A 16,139-nucleotide genomic window follows, 5' to 3' on the forward strand; every position below is an offset into this window, starting at 1 on the left:
GCCACAGCTTTATTAATCTAGTGTTTTCTGTGTGGTCTGTTGAATTTAGACATCATTTAGGGCATGGATGGCATTGTATTTAGTTGGGGAAGTGTGTTTTTTGGGGTGGCCTTTCTGATGTTGTTGGGCCTGGCCATGTGGCTGGTGGCCATTTTGAAGCCTAGGCCTGCAAGCTTGCCTGGCCTTGTCTGCCAACAGGCCTGCGTTTTCATCCACTAGGATCAGAGCAGGTAGCCACAGCTTTATTAATCAAGTGTTTTCTGTGTGGTCTGTTGAATTTAGACATCATTTAGGGCATGGATGGCATTGGATTGAGTTGGGGAAGTGTGTTTTTTGGGGTGGCCTTTCTGATGTTGTTGGGCCTGGCCATGTGGCTGGTGGCCATTTTGAAGCCTAGGCCTGCAAGCTTGCCTGGCCTTGTCTGCCAACAGGCCTGCTTTTTCATCCACTAGGATCAGAGCAGGTAGCCACAGCTTTATTAATCTAGTGTTTTCTGTGTGGTCTGTTGAATTTAGACATCATTTAGGGCATGGATGGCATTGGATTTAGTTGGGGAAGTGTTTTTTTTGGGGTGGCCTTTCTGATGTTGTTGGGCCTGGCCATGTAGCTGGTGGCCATTTTGAAGCCTAGGCCTGCGAGCTTGCCTGGCCTTGTCTGCCAACAGGCCTGCTTTTTCATCCACTAGGATCAGAGCAGGTAGCCACAGCTTTATTAATCTAGTGTTTTCTGTGTGGTCTGTTGAATTTAGACATCATTTAGGGCATGGATGGCATTGGATTGAGTTGGGGAAGTGTGTTTTTTGGGGTGGCCTTTCTGATGTTGTTGGGCCGAGCCATGTGGCTGGTGGCCATTTTGAAGCCTAGGCCTGCAAGCTTGCCTGGCCTTGTCTGCCAACAGGCCTGCTTTTTTATCCACTAGGATCAGAGCAGGTAGCCACAGCTTTATTAATCTAGTGTTTTCTGTGTGGTCTGTTGAATTTAGACATCATTTAGGGCATGGATGGCATTGGATTGAGTTGGGGAAGTGTATTTTTTGGGGTGGCCTTTCTGATGTTGTTGGGCCTGGCCATGTGGCTGGTGGCCATTTTGAAGCCTAGGTCTGCAAGCTTGCCTGGCCTTGTCTGCCAACAGGCCTGCATTTTCATCCACTAGGATCAGAGCAGGTAGCCACAGCTTTATTAATCAAGTGTTTTCTGTGTGGTCTGTTGAATTTTGACATCATTTAGGGCATGGATGGAATTGGATTGAGTTGGGGAAGTGCGTTTTTTGGGGTGGCCTTTCTGATGTTGTTGGGCCTGGCCATGTGGCTGGTGGCCATTCTGAAGCCTAGGCCTGCAAGCTTGCCTGGCCTTGTCTGCCAACAGGCCTGCTTTTTCATCCACTAGGATCAGAGCAGGTAGCCACAGCTTTATTAATCAAGTGTTTTCTGTGTGGTCTGTTGAATTTAGACATCATTTAGGGCATGGATGGCATTGGATTGAGTTGGGGAAGTGTGCTTTTTGGGGTGGCCTTTCTGATGTTGTTGGGCCTGGCCATGTGGCTGGTGGCCATTTTGAAGCCTAGGCCTGCAAGCTTGCCTGGCCTTGTCTGCCAACAGGCCTGCTTTTTCATCCACTAGGATCAGAGCAGGTAGCCACAGCTTTATTAATCAAGTGTTTTCTGGGTGGTCTGTTGAATTTAGACTTCATTTAGGGCATGGATGGCATTGGATTGAGTTGGGGAAATGTGCTTTTTGGGGGTGGCCTTTCTGATGTAGTTGGGCCTGGCCATGTGGCTGGTGGCCATTTTGAAGTCTAGGCTTGCAAGCTTGCCTGGCCTTGTCTGCCAACAGGCCTGCTTTTTCATCCACTAGGATCAGAGCAAGTAGCCACAGCTTTATTAATCAAGTATTTTCTGTGTGGTCTGTTGAATTTTGACATCATTTAGGGCATGGATGGAATTGGATTGAGTTGGGGAAGTGCGTTTTTTGGGGTCGCCTTTCTGATGTTGTTGGGCCTGGCCATGTGGCTGGTGGCCATTTTGAAGCCTAGGCCTGCAAGCTTGCCTGGCCTTGTCTGCCAACAGGCCTGCTTTTTCATCCACTAGGATCAGAGCAGGTAGCCACAGCTTTATTAATCAAGTGTTTTCTGTGTGGTCTGTTGAATTTAGACATCATTTAGGGCATGGATGGCATTGGATTGAGTTGGGGAAGTGTGTTTTTTGGGGTGGCCTTTCTGATGTTGTTGGGCCTGGCCATGTGGCTGGTGGCCATTTTGAAGCCTAGGCCTGCAAGCTTGCCTGGCCTTGTCTGCCAACAGGCCTGCTTTTTCATCCACTAGGATCAGAGCAGGTAGCCACAGCTTTATTAATCAAGTGTTTTCTTTGTGGTCTGTTGAATTTAGACTTCATTTAGGACATGGATGGCATTGGATTGAGTTGGGGAAATGTGCTTTTTGGGGGTGGCCTTTCTGATGTAGCTGGGCCTGGCCATGTGGCTGGTGGCCATTTTGAAGCCTAGGCCTGCAAGCTTGCCTGGCCTTGTCCGCCAAGAAGCCTGCTTTCATCCACTAGGATCAGGGCAGGTAGCCACAGCTTTATTAATTTCGTGTTTTCTGTGTGGTCTGTTGAATTTAGACTTCATTTAGGGCATGGATGTCATTGGATTGAGTTGGGGAAGTGTGCTTTTTGGGAGTGGCCTTTCTGATGTTGTTGGGCCTGGCCATGTGGCTGGTGGCCATTTTGAAGCCTAGGCCTGCAAGCTTGCCTGGCCTTGTCTGCCAACAGGCCTGCTTTTTCATCCACTAGGATCAGAGCAGGTAGCCACAGCTTTATTAATCTAGTGTTTTCTGTGTGGTCTGTTGAATTTAGACATCATTTAGGGCATGGATGGCATTGGATTGAGTTGGGGAAGTGTGTTTTTTGGGGTTGCCTTTCTGATGTTGTTGGGCCTGGCCATGTGGCTGGTGGCCATTTTGAAGCCTAGGCCTGCAAGCTTGCCTGGCCTTGTCTGCCAACAGGCCTGCTTTTTCATCCACTAGGATCAGAGCAGGTAGCCACAGCTTTATTAATCTAGTGTTTTCCGTGTGGTCTGTTGAATTTAGACATCATTTAGGGCATGGATGGCATTGGATTGAGTTGGGGAAGTGTGTTTTTTGGGGTGGCCTTTCTGATGTTGTTGGGCCTGGCCATGTGGCTGGTGGCCATTTTGAAGCCTATGCCTGCAAGCTTGCCTGGCCTTGTCTGCCAACAGGCCTGCTTTTTCATCCACTAGGATCAGAGCAGGTAGCCACAGCTTTATTAATCTAGTGTTTTCTGTGTGGTCTGTTGAATTTAGACATCATTTAGGGCATGGATGTCATTGGATTGAGTTGGGGAAGTGTGTTTTTTGGGGTGGCCTTTCTGATGTTTTTGGGCCTGGCCATGTGGCTGGTGGCCATTTTGAAGCCTAGGCCTGCAAGCTTGCCTGGCCTTGTCTGCCAACAGGCCTGCTTTTTCATCCACTAGGATCAGAGCAGGTAGCCACAGCTTTATTAATCAAGTGTTTTCTGTGTGGTCTGTTGAATTTAGACTTCATTTAGGGCATGGATGGCATTGGATTGAGTTGGGGAAATGTGCTTTTTGGGGGTGGCCTTTCTGATGTTGTTGGGCCTGGCCATGTGGCTGGTGGCCATTTTGAAGCCTAGGCCTGCAAGCTTGCCTGGCCTTGTCCGCCAACAGGCCTGCTTTCATCCACTAGGATCAGAGTAGGTAGCCACAGCTTTATTAATTTAGTGTTTTCTGAGTGGTCTGTTGAATTTAGACTTCATTTAGGGCATGGATGTCATTGGATTGAGTTGGGGAAGTGTGCTTTTTGGGAGTGGCCTTTCTGATGTTGTTGGGCCTGGCCATGTGGCTGGTGGCCATTTTGAAGCCTAGGCCTGCAAGCTTGCCTGGCCTTGTCTGCCAACAGGCCTGCTTTCATCCACTAGGATCAGAGCAGGTAGCCACAGCTTTATTAATTTAGTGTTTTCTGTGTGGTCTGTTGAATTTAGACATCATTTAGGGCATGGATGGCATTGGATTGAGTTGGGGAAGTGTATTTTTTGGGGTGGCCTTTCTGATCTTGTTGGGCCTGGCCATGTGGCTGGTGGCCATTTTGAAGCCTAGGTATGCAAGCCTGCCTGGCCTTGTCTGCCAACAGGCCTGCTTTTTCATCCACTAGGATCAGAGCAGGTAGCCACAGCTTTATTAATCAAGTGTTTTCTGTGTGGTCTGTTGAATTTAGACATCATTTAGGGCATGGATGGAATTGGATTGAGTTTGGGAAGTGTGTTTTTTGGTGGTGGCCTTTCTGATGTTGTTGGGCCTGGCCATGTGGCTGGTGGCCATTTTGAAGCCTAGGCCTGCAAGCTTGCCTGGCCTTGTCTGCCAACAGGCCTGCTTTTTCATCCACTAGGATCAGAGCAGGTAGCCACAGCTTTATTAATCTAGTGTTTTCTGTGTGGTCTGTTGAATTTAGACATCATTTAGGGCATGGATGGCATTGGATTGAGTTGGGGAAGTGTATTTTTTGGGGTGGCCTTTCTGATGTTGTTGGGCCTGGCCATGTGGCTGGTGGCCATTTTGAAGGCTAGGTCTGCAAGCTTTCCTGGCCTTGTCTGCCAACAGGCCTGCTTTTTCATCCACTAGGATCAGAGCAGGTAGCCACAGCTTTATTAATCAAGTGTTTTCTGTGTGGTCTGTTGAATTTTGACATCATTTAGGGCATGGATGGAATTGGATTGAGTTGGGGAAGTGCGTTTTTTGGGGTGGCCTTTCTGATGTTGTTGGGCCTGGCCATGTGGCTGGTGGCCATTTTGAAGCCTAGGCCTGCAAGCTTGCCTGGCCTTGTCTGCCAACAGGCCTGCTTTTTCATCCACTAGGATGAGAGCAGGTAGCCACAGCTTTATTAATCAAGTGTTTTCTGTGTGGTCTGTTGAATTTAGACATCATTTAGGGCATGGATGGCATTGGATTGAGTTGGGGAAGTGTGTTTTTGGGGTGGCCTTTCTGATGTTGTTGGGCCTGGCCATGTGGCTGGTGGCCATTTTGAAGCCTAGGCCTGCAAGCTTGCCTGGCCTTGTCTGCCAACAGGCCTGCTTTTTCATCCACTAGGATCTGAGCAGGTAGCCACAGCTTTATTAATCAAGTGTTTTCTGGGTGGTCTGTTGAATTTAGACTTCATTTAGGGCATGGATGGCATTGGATTGAGTTGGGGAAATGTGCTTTTTGGGGGTGGCCTTTCTGATGTAGCTGGGCCTGGCCATGTGGCTGGTGGCCATTTTGAAGTCTAGGCTTGCAAGCTTGCCTGGCCTTGTCCGCCAACAGGCCTGCTTTCATCCACTAGGATCAGAGCAGGTAGCCACAGCTTTATTAATTTAGTGTTTTCTGTGTGGTCTGTTGAATTTAGACTTCATTTAGGGCATGGATGTCATTGGATTGAGTTGGGGAAGTGTGCTTTTTGGGAGTGGCCTTTCTGATGTTGTTGGGCCTGGCCATGTGGCTGGTGGCCATTTTGAAGCCTAGGCCTGCAAGCTTGCCTGGCCTTGTCTGCCAACAGGCCTGCTTTTTCATCCACTAGGATCAGAGCAGGTAGCCACAGCTTTATTAATCAAGTGTTTTCTGTGTGGTCTGTTGAATTTAGACATCATTTAGGGCATGGATGGCATTGGATTGAGTTGGGGAAGTGTATTTTTTGGGGTGGCCTTTCTGATGTTGTTGGGCCTGGCCATGTGGCTTGTGGCCATTTTGAAGCCTAGGTCTGCAAGCTTGCCTGGCCTTGACTGCCAACAGGCCTGCTTTTTCATCCACTAGGATCAGAGCAGGTAGCCACAGCTTTATTAATCAAGTGTTTTCTGTGTGGTCTGTTGAATTTTGACATCATTTAGGGCATGGATGGAATTGGATTGAGTTGGGGAAGTGTGTTTTTTGGGGGGGCCTTTCTGATGTTGTTGGGCCTGGCCATGTGGCTGGTGGCCATTTTGAAGCCTAGGCCTGCAAGCTTGCCTGGCCTTGTCTGCCAACAGGCCTGCTTTTTCATCCACTAGGATCAGAGCAGGTAGCCACAGCTTTATTAATCAAGTGTTTTCTGTGTGGTCTGTTGAATTTAGACATCATTTAGGGCATGGATGGCATTGGATTGAGTTGGGGAAGTGTGTTTTTGGGGTGGCCTTTCTGATGTTGTTGGGCCTGGCCATGTGGCTGGTGGCCATTTTGAAGCCTAGGCCTGCAAGCTTGCCTGGCTTTGTCTGCCAACAGGCCTGCTTTTTCATCCACTAGGATCAGAGCAGGTAGCCACAGCTTTATTAATCTAGTGTTTTCTGTGTGGTCTGTTGAATTTAGACATCATTTAGGGCATGGATGGCATTGGATTTAGTTGGGGAAGTGTGTTTTTTGGGGTGGCCTTTCTGATGTTGTTGGGCCTGGCCATGTGGCTGGTGGCCATTTTGAAGCCTAGGCCTGCAAGCTTGCCTGGCCTTGTCTGCCAACAGGCCTGCTTTTTCATCCACTAGGATCAGAGCAGGTAGCCACAGCTTTATTAATCAAGTGTTTTCTGTGTGGTCTGTTGAATTTAGACATCATTTAGGGCATGGATGGCATTGGATTGAGTTGGGGAAGTGTGTTTTTTGGGGTGGCCTTTCTGATGTTGTTGGGCCTGGCCATGTGGCTGGTGGCCATTTTGAAGCCTAGGCCGGCAAGCTTGCCTGGCCTTGTCTGCCAACAGGCCTGCTTTTTCATCCACTAGGATCAGAGCAGGTAGCCACAGCTTTATTAATCTAGTGTTTTCTGTGTGGTCTGTTGAATTTAGACATCATTTAGGGCATGGATGGCATTGTATTTAGTTGGGGAAGTGTGTTTTTTGGGGTGGCCTTTCTGATGTTGTTGGGCCTGGCCATGTGGCTGGTGGCCATTTTGAAGCCTAGGCCTGCAAGCTTGCCTGGCCTTGTCTGCCAACAGGCCTGCGTTTTCATCCACTAGGATCAGAGCAGGTAGCCACAGCTTTATTAATCAAGTGTTTTCTGTGTGGTCTGTTGAATTTAGACATCATTTAGGGCATGGATGGCATTGGATTGAGTTGGGGAAGTGTGTTTTTTGGGGTGGCCTTTCTGATGTTGTTGGGCCTGGCCATGTGGCTGGTGGCCATTTTGAAGCCTAGGCCTGCAAGCTTGCCTGGCCTTGTCTGCCAACAGGCCTGCTTTTTCATCCACTAGGATCAGAGCAGGTAGCCACAGCTTTAATAATCTAGTGTTTTCTGTGTGGTCTGTTGAATTTAGACATCATTTAGGGCATGGATGGCATTGGATTTAGTTGGGGAAGTGTTTTTTTTGGGGTGGCCTTTCTGATGTTGTTGGGCCTGGCCATGTAGCTGGTGGCCATTTTGAAGCCTAGGCCTGCGAGCTTGCCTGGCCTTGTCTGCCAACAGGCCTGCTTTTTCATCCACTAGGATCAGAGCAGGTAGCCACAGCTTTATTAATCAAGTGTTTTCTGTGTGGTCTGTTGAATTTAGACATCATTTAGAGCATGGATGGCATTGGATTGAGTTGGGGAAGTGTGTTTTTTGGGGTGGCCTTTCTGATGTTGTTGGGCCTGGCCATGTGGCTGGTGGCCATTTTGAAGCCTAGGCCTGCAAGCTTGCCTGGCCTTGTCTGCCAACAGGCCTGCTTTTTCATCCACTAGGATCAGAGCAGGTAGCCACAGCTTTATTAATCAAGTGTTTTCTGTGTGGTCTGTTGAATTTAGACTTCATTTAGGACATGGATGGCATTGGATTGAGTTGGGGAAATGTGCTTTTTGGGGGTGGCCTTTCTGATGTAGCTGGGCCTGGCCATGTGGCTGATGGCCATTTTGAAGCCTAGGCCTGCAAGCTTGCCTGGCCTTGTCCGCCAACAGGCCTGCTTTCATCCACTAGGATCAGAGCAGGTAGCCACAGCTTTATTAATTTAGTGTTTTCTGTGTGGTCTGTTGAATTTAGACTTCATTTAGGGCATGGATGTCATTGGATTGAGTTGGGGAAGTGTGCTTTTTGGGAGTGGCCTTTCTGATGTTGTTGGGCCTGGCCATGTGGCTGGTGGCCATTTTGAAGCCTAGGCCTGCAAGCTTGCCTGGCCTTGTCTGCCAACAGGCCTGCTTTTTCATCCACTAGGATCAGAGCAGGTAGCCACAGCTTTATTAATCTAGTGTTTTCTGTGTGGTCTGTTGAATTTAGACATCATTTAGGGCATGGATGGCATTGGATTGAGTTGGGGAAGTGTGTTTTTTGGGTTTGCCTTTCTGATGTTGTTGAGCCTGGCCATGTGGCTGGTGGCCATTTTGAAGCCTAGGCCTGCAAGCTTGCCTGGCCTTGTCTGCCAACAGGCCTGCTTTTTCATCCACTAGGATCAGAGCAGGTAGCCACAGCTTTATTAATCGAGTGTTTTCCGTGTGGTCTGTTGAATTTAGACATCATTTTGGGCATGGATGGCATTGGATTGAGTTGGGGAAGTGTGTTTTTTGGGGTGGCCTTTCTGATGTTGTTGGGCCTGGGCATGTGGCTGGTGGCCATTTTAAAGCCTAGGTCTGCAAGCTTGCCTGGCCTTGTCTGCCAACAGGCCTGCTTTTTCATCCACTAGGATCAGAGCAGGTAGCCACAGCTTTATTAATCAAGTGTTTTCTGTGTGGTCTGTTGAATTTAGACATCATTTAGGGCATGGATGGCATTGGATTGAGTTGGGGAAGTGTATTTTTTGGGGTGGACTTTCTGATGTTGTTGGGCCTGGCCATGTGGCTCGTGGCCATTTTGAAGCCTAGGTCTGCAAGCTTGCCTGGCCTTGTCTGCCAACAGGCCTGCTTTTTCATCCACTAGGATCAGAGCAAGTAGCCACAGCTTTATTAATCATGTGTTTTCTGTGTGGTCTGTTGAATTTTGACATCATTTAGGGCATGGATGGAATTGGATTGAGTTGGGGAAGTGCGTTTTTTGGGGTGGCCTTTCTGATGTTGTTGGGCCTGGCCATGTGGCTGGTGGCCATTTTGAAGCCTAGGCCTGCAAGCTTGCCTGGCCTTGTCTGCCAACAGGCCTGCTTTTTCATCCACTAGGATCAGAGCAGGTAGCCACAGCTTTATTAATCAAGCTTTTTCTGTGTGGTCTGTTGAATTTAGACATCATTTAGGGCATGGATGGCATTGGATTGAGTTGGGGAAGTGTGTTTTTTGGGGTGGCCTTTCTGATGTTGTTGGGCCTGGCCATGTGGCTGGTGGCCATTTTGAAGCCTAGGCCTGCAAGCTTGCCTGGCCTTGTCTGCCAACAGGCCTGCTTTTTCATCCACTAGGATCAGAGCAGGTAGCCACAGCTTTATTAATCAAGTGTTTTCTGTGTGGTCTGTTGAATTTAGACTTCATTTAGGACATGGATGGCATTGGATTGAGTTGGGGAAATGTGCTTTTTGGGGGTGGCCTTTCTGATGTAGCTGGGCCTGGCCATGTGGCTGGTGGCCATTTTGAAGCCTAGGCCTGCAAGCTTGCCTGGCCTTGTCCGCCAAGAAGCCTGCTTTCATCCACTAGGATCAGAGCAGGTAGCCACAGCTTTATTAATTTCGTGTTTTCTGTGTGGTCTGTTGAATTTAGACTTCATTTAGGGCATGGATGTCATTGGATTAAGTTGGGGAAGTGTGCTTTTTGGGAGTGGCCTTTCTGATGTTGTTGGGCCTGGCCATGTGGCTGGTGGCCATTTTGAAGCCTAGGCCTGCAAGCTTGCCTGGCCTTGTCTGCCAACAGGCCTGCTTTTTCATCCACTAGGATCAGAGCAGGTAGCCACAGCTTTATTAATCTAGTGTTTTCTGTGTGGTCTGTTGAATTTAGACATCATTTAGGGCATGGATGGCATTGGATTGAGTTGGGGAAGTGTGTTTTTTGGGGTTGCCTTTCTGATGTTGTTGGGCCTGGCCATGTGGCTGGTGGCCATTTTGAAGCCTAGGCCTGCAAGCTTGCCTGGCCTTGTCTGCCAACAGGCCTGCTTTTTCATCCACTAGGATCAGAGCAGGTAGCCACAGCTTTATTAATCTAGTGTTTTCCGTGTGGTCTGTTGAATTTAGACATCATTTAGGGCATGGATGGCATTGGATTGAGTTGGGGAAGTGTGATTTTTGGGGTGGCCTTTCTGATGTTGTTGGGCCTGGCCATGTGGCTGGTGGCCATTTTGAAGCCTATGCCTGCAAGCTTGCCTGGCCTTGTCTGCCAACAGGCCTGCTTTTTCATCCACTAGGATCAGAGCAGGTAGCCACAGCTTTATTAATCTAGTGTTTTCTGTGTGGTCTGTTGAATTTAGACATCATTTAGGGCATGGATGGCATTGGATTGAGTTGGGGAAGTGTGTTTTTTGGGGTGGCCTTTCTGATGTTTTTGGGCCTGGCCATGTGGCTGGTGGCCATTTTGAAGCCTAGGCCTGCAAGCTTGCCTGGCCTTGTCTGCCAACAGGCCTGCTTTTTCATCCACTAGGATCAGAGCAGGTAGCCACAGCTTTATTAATCAAGTGTTTTCTGTGTGGTCTGTTGAATTTAGACTTCATTTAGGGCATGGATGGCATTGGATTGAGTTGGGGAAATGTGCTTTTTGGGGGTGGCCTTTCTGATGTTGTTGGGCCTGGCCATGTGGCTGGTGGCCATTTTGAAGCCTAGGCCTGCAAGCTTGCCTGGCCTTGTCCGCCAACAGGCCTGCTTTCATCCACTAGGATCAGAGTAGGTAGCCACAGCTTTATTAATTTAGTGTTTTCTGAGTGGTCTGTTGAATTTAGACTTCATTTAGGGCATGGATGTCATTGGATTGAGTTGGGGAAGTGTGCTTTTTGGGAGTGGCCTTTCTGATGTTGTTGGGCCTGGCCATGTGGCTGGTGGCCATTTTGAAGCCTAGGCCTGCAAGCTTGCCTGGCCTTGTCTGCCAACAGGCCTGCTTTCATCCACTAGGATCAGAGCAGGTAGCCACAGCTTTATTAATTTAGTGTTTTCTGTGTGGTCTGTTGAATTTAGACATCATTTAGGGCATGGATGGCATTGGATTGAGTTGGGGAAGTGTATTTTTTGGGGTGGCCTTTCTGATGTTGTTGGGCCTGGCCATGTGGCTGGTGGCCATTTTGAAGCCTAGGTATGCAAGCCTGCCTGGCCTTGTCTGCCAACAGGCCTGCTTTTTCATACACTAGGATCAGAGCAGGTAGCCACAGCTTTATTAATCAAGTGTTTTCTGTGTGGTCTGTTGAATTTAGACTTCATTTAGGACATGGATGGCATTGGATTGAGTTGGGGAAATGTGCTTTTTGGGGGTGGCCTTTCTGATGTAGCTGGGCCTGGCCATGTGGCTGGTGGCCATTTTGAAGCCTAGGCCTGCAAGCTTGCCTGGCCTTGTCCGCCAAGAAGCCTGCTTTCATCCACTAGGATCAGAGCAGGTAGCCACAGCTTTATTAATTTCGTGTTTTCTGTGTGGTCTGTTGAATTTAGACTTCATTTAGGGCATGGATGTCATTGGATTAAGTTGGGGAAGTGTGCTTTTTGGGAGTGGCCTTTCTGATGTTGTTGGGCCTGGCCATGTGGCTGGTGGCCATTTTGAAGCCTAGGCCTGCAAGCTTGCCTGGCCTTGTCTGCCAACAGGCCTGCTTTTTCATCCACTAGGATCAGAGCAGGTAGCCACAGCTTTATTAATCTAGTGTTTTCCGTGTGGTCTGTTGAATTTAGACATCATTTAGGGCATGGATGGCATTGGATTGAGTTGGGGAAGTGTGTTTTTTGGGGTGGCCTTTCTGATGTTGTTGGGCCTGGCCATGTGGCTGGTGGCCATTTTGAAGCCTATGCCTGCAAGCTTGCCTGGCCTTGTCTGCCAACAGGCCTGCTTTTTCATCCACTAGGATCAGAGCAGGTAGCCACAGCTTTATTAATCTAGTGTTTTCTGTGTGGTCTGTTGAATTTAGACATCATTTAGGGCATGGATGACATTGGATTGAGTTGGGGAAGTGTGTTTTTTGGGGTGGCCTTTCTGATGTTTTTGGGCCTGGCCATGTGGCTGGTGGCCATTTTGAAGCCTAGGCCTGCAAGCTTGCCTGGCCTTGTCTGCCAACAGGCCTGCTTTTTCATCCACTAGGATCAGAGCAGGTAGCCACAGCTTTATTAATCAAGTGTTTTCTGTGTGGTCTGTTGAATTTAGACTTCATTTAGGGCATGGATGGCATTGGATTGAGTTGGGGAAATGTGCTTTTTGGGGGTGGCCTTTCTGATGTTGTTGGGCCTGGCCATGTGGCTGGTGGCCATTTTGAAGCCTAGGCCTGCAAGCTTGCCTGGCCTTGTCCGCCAACAGGCCTGCTTTCATCCACTAGGATCAGAGTAGGTAGCCACAGCTTTATTAATTTAGTGTTTTCTGAGTGGTCTGTTGAATTTAGACTTCATTTAGGGCATGGATGTCATTGGATTGAGTTGGGGAAGTGTGCTTTTTGGGAGTGGCCTTTCTGATGATGTTGGGCCTGGCCATGTGGCTGGTGGCCATTTTGAAGCCTAGGCCTGCAAGCTTGCCTGGCCTTGTCTGCCAACAGGCCTGCTTTCATCCACTAGGATCAGAGCAGGTAGCCACAGCTTTATTAATTTAGTGTTTTCTGTGTGGTCTGTTGAATTTAGACATCATTTAGGGCATGGATGGCATTGGATTGAGTTGGGGAAGTGTATTTTTTGGGGTGGCCTTTCTGATGTTGTTGGGCCTGGCCATGTGGCTGGTGGCCATTTTGAAGCCTAGGTATGCAAGCCTGCCTGGCCTTGTCTGCCAACAGGCCTGCTTTTTCATCCACTAGGATCAGAGCAGGTAGCCACAGCTTTATTAATCAAGTGTTTTCTGTGTGGTCTGTTGAATTTAGACATCATTTAGGGCATGGATGGCATTGGATTGAGTTTGGGAAGTGTGTTTTTTGGTGGTGGCCTTTCTGATGTTGTTGGGCCTGAACATGTGGCTGGTGGCCATTTTGAAGCCTAGGCCTGCAAGCTTGCCTGGCCTTGTCTGCCAACAGGCCTGCTTTTTCATCCACTAGGATCAGAGCAGGTAGCCACAGCTTTATTAATCTAGTGTTTTCTGTGTGATCTGTTGAATTTAGTCATCATTTAGGGCATGGATGGCATTGGATTGAGTTGGGGAAGTGTATTTTTTGGGGTGGCCTTTCTGATGTTGTTGGGCCTGGCCATGTGGCTGGTGGCCATTTTGAAGCCTAGGTCTGCAAGCTTTCCTGGCCTTGTCTGCCAACAGGCCTGATTTTTCATCCACTAGGATCAGAGCAGGTAGCCACAGCTTTATTAATCAAGTGTTTTCTGTGTGGTCTGTTGAATTTTGACATCATTTAGGGCATGGATGGAATTGGATTGAGTTGGGGAAGTGCGTTTTTTGGGGTGGCCTTTCTGATGTTGTTGGGCCTGGCCATGTGGCTGGTGGCCATTTTGAAGCCTAGGCCTGCAAGCTTGCCTGGCCTTGTCTGCCAACAGGCCTGCTTTTTCATCCACTAGGATGAGAGCAGGTAGCCACAGCTTTATTAATCAAGTGTTTTCTGTGTGGTCTGTTGAATTTAGACATCATTTAGGGCATGGATGGCATTGGATTGAGTTGGGGAAGTGTGTTTTTGGGGTGGCCTTTCTGATGTTGTTGGGCCTGGCCATGTGGCTGGTGGCCATTTTGAAGCCTAGGCCTGCAAGCTTGCCTGGCCTTGTCTGCCAACAGGCCTGCTTTTTCATCCACTAGGATCTGAGCAGGTAGCCACAGCTTTATTAATCAAGTGTTTTCTGGGTGGTCTGTTGAATTTAGACTTCATTTAGGGCATGGATGGCATTGGATTGAGTTGGGGAAATGTGCTTTTTGGGGGTGGCCTTTCTGATGTAGCTGGGCCTGGCCATGTGGCTGGTGGCCATTTTGAAGTCTAGGCTTGCAAGCTTGCCTGGCCTTGTCCGCCAACAGGCCTGCTTTCATCCACTAGGATCAGAGCAGGTAGCCACAGCTTTATTAATTTAGTGTTTTCTGTGTGGTCTGTTGAATTTAGACTTCATTTAGGGCATGGATGTCATTGGATTGAGTTGCGGAAGTGTGCTTTTTGGGAGTGGCCTCTCTGATGTTGTTGGGCCTGGCCATGTGGCTGGTGGCCATTTTGAAGCCTAGGCCTGCAAGCTTGCCTGGCCTTGTCTGCCAACAGGCCTGCTTTTTCATCAACTAGGATCAGAGCAGGTAGCCACAGCTTTATTAATCAAGTGTTTTCTGTGTGGTCTGTTGAATTTAGACATCATTTAGGGCATGGATGGCATTGGATTGAGTTGGGGAAGTGTATTTTTTGGGGTGGCCTTTCTGATGTTGTTGGGCCTGGCCATGTGGCTTGTGGCCATTTTGAAGCCTAGGTCTGCAAGCTTGCCTGGCCTTGTCTGCCAACAGGCCTGCTTTTTCATCCACTAGGATCAGAGCAGGTAGCCACAGCTTTATTAATCAAGTGTTTTCTGTGTGGTCTGTTGAATTTTGACATCATTTAGGGCATGGATGGAATTGGATTGAGTTGGGGAAGTGTGTTTTTTGGGGGGGCCTTTCTGATGTTGTTGGGCCTGGCCATGTGGCTGGTGGCCATTTTGAAGCCTAGGCCTGCAAGCTTGCCTGGCCTTGTCTGCCAACAGGCCTGCTTTTTCATCCACTAGGATCAGAGCAGGTAGCCACAGCTTTATTAATCAAGTGTTTTCTGTGTGGTCTGTTGAATTTAGACATCATTTAGGGCATGGATGGCATTGGATTGAGTTGGGGAAGAGTGTTTTTTGGGGTGGCCTTTCTGATGTTGTTGGGCCTGGCCATGTGGCTGGTGGCCATTTTGAAGCCTAGGCCTGCAAGCTTGCCTGGCTTTGTCTGCCAACAGGCCTGCTTTTTCATCCACTAGGATCAGAGCAGGTAGCCACAGCTTTATTAATCAAGTGTTTTCTGTGTGGTCTGTTGAATTTAGACATCATTTAGGGCATGGATGGCATTGGATTGAGTTGGGGAAGTGTGTTTTTTGGGGTGGCCTTTCTGATGTTGTTGTGCCTGGCCATGTGGCAGGTGGCCATTTTGAAGCCTAGGCCTGCAAGCTTGCCTGGCCTTGTCTGCCAACAGGCCTGCTTTTTCATCCACTAGGATCAGAGCAGGTAGCCACAGCTTTATTAATCTAGTGTTTTCTGTGTGGTCTGTTGAATTTAGACATCATTTAGGGCATGGATGGCATTGTATTTAGTTGGGGAAGTGTGTTTTTTGGGGTGGCCTTTCTGATGTTGTTGGGCCTGGCCATGTGGCTGGTGGCCATTTTGAAGCCTAGGCCTGCAAGCTTGCCTGGCCTTGTCTGCCAACAGGCCTGCGTTTTCATCCACTAGGATCAGAGCAGGTAGCCACAGCTTTATTAATCAAGTGTTTTCTGTGTGGTCTGTTGAATTTAGACATCATTTAGGGCATGGATGGCATTGGATTGAGTTGGGGAAGTGTGTTTTTTGGGGTGGCCTTTCTGATGTTGTTGGGCCTGGCCATGTGGCTGGTGGCCATTTTGAAGCCTAGGCCTGCAAGCTTGCCTGGCCTTGTCTGCCAACAGGCCTGCTTTTTCATCCACTAGGATCAGAGCAGGTAGCCACAGCTTTATTAATCTAGTGTTTTCTGTGTGGTCTGTTGAATTTAGACATCATTTAGGGCATGGATGGCATTGGATTTAGTTGGGGAAGTGTTTTTTTTGGGGTGGCCTTTCTGATGTTGTTGGGCCTGGCCATGTAGCTGGTGGCCATTTTGAAGCCTAGGCCTGCGAGCTTGCCTGGCCTTGTCTGCCAACAGGCCTGCTTTTTCATCCACTAGGATCAGAGCAGGTAGCCACAGCTTTATTAATCTAGTGTTTTCTGTGTGGTCTGTTGAATTTAGACATCATTTAGGGCATGGATGGCATTGGATTGAGTTGGGGAAGTGTGTTTTCTGGGGTGGCCTTTCTGATGTTGTTGGGCCGAGCCATGTGGCTGGTGGCCATTTTGAAGCCTAGGCCTGCAAGCTTGCCTGGCCTTGTCTGCCAACAGGCCTGCTTTTTTATCCACTAGGATCAGAGCAGGTAGCCACAGCTTTATTAATCTAGTGTTTTCTGTGTGGTCTGTTGAATTTAGACATCATTTAGGGCATGGA

The sequence above is a fragment of the Triturus cristatus genome, chromosome 5_2 (genome assembly GCF_964204655.1).
Source record: "Triturus cristatus chromosome 5_2, aTriCri1.1, whole genome shotgun sequence".
NCBI lineage: Eukaryota > Metazoa > Chordata > Amphibia > Caudata > Salamandridae > Triturus > Triturus cristatus.